This window comes from Mobula birostris, chromosome 20 (assembly GCF_030028105.1).
Source record: "Mobula birostris isolate sMobBir1 chromosome 20, sMobBir1.hap1, whole genome shotgun sequence".
NCBI classification, from domain to species: domain Eukaryota; kingdom Metazoa; phylum Chordata; class Chondrichthyes; order Myliobatiformes; family Myliobatidae; genus Mobula; species Mobula birostris.
Genome location: NC_092389.1, coordinates 21889589 through 21892255, shown reverse-complemented (window position 1 = coordinate 21892255; position 2667 = coordinate 21889589). Strand labels below are relative to the sequence as shown.

General features: G+C 42.7%; 2 pseudogenes; both read right to left on the bottom strand.

The window, feature by feature from the left end:
• Nucleotides 1–284: 284 nt before the first annotated feature.
• LOC140185523 (eukaryotic translation initiation factor 4E transporter-like) lies at nt 285–1135 on the bottom strand (annotated as a pseudogene).
• Nucleotides 1136–1137: 2 nt separating this feature from the next.
• Nucleotides 1138–1900, bottom strand: LOC140185522 (eukaryotic translation initiation factor 4E transporter pseudogene; annotated as a pseudogene).
• Nucleotides 1901–2667: the final 767 nt, after the last annotated feature.

Sequence of the window (2667 nt, the reverse complement as noted above, 5' to 3'; positions counted from 1 at the left end):
TAGGTAACACATAGGGAAGCCTGTCAGCAACCTGTAAGGGTCAAAATATTCATGAATATATAATAAATCCCTCCCGCCAATTTTAAAAGTTTCTGTCCCGCTTGCCAAACACAGACCAGCTGCTGATCTATCAACATTAAATGGAGTAATCATCAACTTCAACCAACAACATAAAACAATTTTTCTCCAAACTAGGGGAAAAGGGTGGACTGCCTCTATTGGCAGACATAACCCTGGGGATTACTCTGCCCCATATGCAGAGAGTTAATCACTAAACTAAAGATTCAATCTGTCTGGAGGCCGCCTGTTCCTCGGAGGGTAGCGACGATCTGAGAATGACGGCAAATACATTTTATCTCTTGGTGGTGCATGTACAGATCTTGGCTTGGGTACTGCATTGTCAGTAGGCAGCACCTGAAAAAGCACAGGGTGATAGGGGATGAGTGGCCTTTCTGATTAAGGGCCGGCATATGATGATTCCGACTGCCGAGCAGATCACTTAGAATATCTGGGGATGAGGGCTGTTTTACAGGGTGAAATAGAAATTCGGAGGGTTTTGATTGCAAAGGCAAGGTTCCACTTACCTTCATACTGTTAACTGGCTTATTGAAAGCGTCATATTTGTGTTGAGTTTTTTTTGGATTTGTTTAGGACCAGATGATGCAGCTGGAGTCTGTTCCAGATATTCCACCATGAACAGGGTAGCAAACTTACTCTCAGATTCCATTTTGAGACCTTTCAGTTCTGCTTCCACCTCTTTCACAGACAAGACCACTCTAGTCTGTGAATTCTCCTTTAGTTTCTCCTTGCTGGCAGTGAGACTGGACAGTAGCGGTTTCATGTCCTCATTTGTTTTTGCAGTATTTCTAAATTATCAACCGTTTTATTAATTTACTTATTATCTTCTCATGATGGAATGGGAGCAAAGTAGCTTACAAGCTGTGAGAGAGGACCCAGGCCAGCAAATATCTCAAATTCTTCATGTGGGATAGACAGCAAGCTACTGGAGTAACTACCTGGTCTACATAAAGTTACTTGAAAACCACTGACTGATCCAGCTGGATGACACTGATCCTTCACCAAACACTGTTTCAGTTATCGATGCTAGTCCGGGTATACTTTGCATCATGTCGAAGAATCTATTGTTTTTGACTGACTTGTGGAACCAGCAGAAAACCATTTTGGTTCATCTTCAGTATAGGAATCTCATCACCTCTGGTCACCAAAAACATGTTTGCCACCACTAAACTCTCTCCTAAAGTGCTTTTCCATGTAGTCTAGTTCTCTTCCTTCTCTAGCATCTCTGTCATGCAAGTTTTTGTCTCTGCCATCCCGATCAAAGGATCTTGATGTTATATCCAAGTCTGCGCTGGCAACCCAATCCATAAATATTTTAATTCTCTTTATTTATCAGTGGGCTTCCAGATCATCTACAATTGGAGATATTAGTCACATGACAGCCTCCACCAAAGCTTTGGGACTGAAGACTGAGTACAATATCAAGATCTTCTTTTATTCTCTCTTATGGATCTGAAGTTCTTCGCTTGAAAACCGCTCTCTCCAAATCCGAAGTATAGTTCTTCTTAGTTCCATCCAGTGGTGAACTGCCAGAACTGGGATACAGAGGATGCAGCCACTTTTCAGGGTCACAAGTGCCTTCACTGTCATATTTTTTTTCCAAAAGACATACTGTCTCTGCTTTGCATACGGGTGCTTTTTGATTTCTTGCAGCTTTTCCTTGGAATATCTAGCTGGTTTCTCCATGCCACACTCTTTTTATTGTATCACTTAATTGATCTTTTCCTTCAATCCATTCCTTTTTATCCACGCCGCCACCAAGGCTCAGCAGCCACCTCCGCCACTCTGCTGAGAACCCAGGCTTAACAGCGATTCCTTTCATATTGCCTATTTCTCTGTTGAATATTTCTGTGTGTTTCTTCAATGCCTTTTGTAGACCGTGCTCCCACCAATCAAGTGCACGTCGTGCCAGTTGAGTTTGAGCTGCTCCTACCACAAACAGCCCAGAAGCACTGGATAACCACCTTTAACAATGTACAGTGGAAATTTCTTTCTCTGTTTGTTAATCTCCACTCTAACATACACACTACTCCCCTCACCAGAACAACTTCACCAGAGTAAGTCTTTAACGTTAACCTTGCCCCTTCTGAGGTGAGATTCTCCTTGTGAACTGCCTCTGACACCAGGGATACTGCAGTGCCCTTGTCCATCTCGATCCTCACTGTTGTCCCATCCAACTACGGGGTCACCCAATAACCATTTTTGTGTCTGGGGAGGGAGGGAGGGAACGTCGACTCAGACCATGAGAGGCCTGCGTCAGGCATTTTCATGCCTTACAAGGCGCAGTGTCTGGGAACAGATAAAATATGCAAAGCTCCTTCATCCACAGAGTGAGAGTCACTCAGTTCATCCTCAGTATGCTTCATCTTGTTCACATGTTTCTTTTTGTTTTTCCAAAATTTATTTTTCTTTATTACAGTAATATTGGTTGACAGTGTCTCTTCACTTTTACAGGCGTGTTCAATATGTCCCTTCTGCCACAGCTTTGGCAACCTAAATCCTTATACCAACATTCATTTGTTGAATGCCCAGTTTTGCCATAATAGTGACATTCATTGCCAAGGGGTATCTTATTCTTAAAGTCAGGAA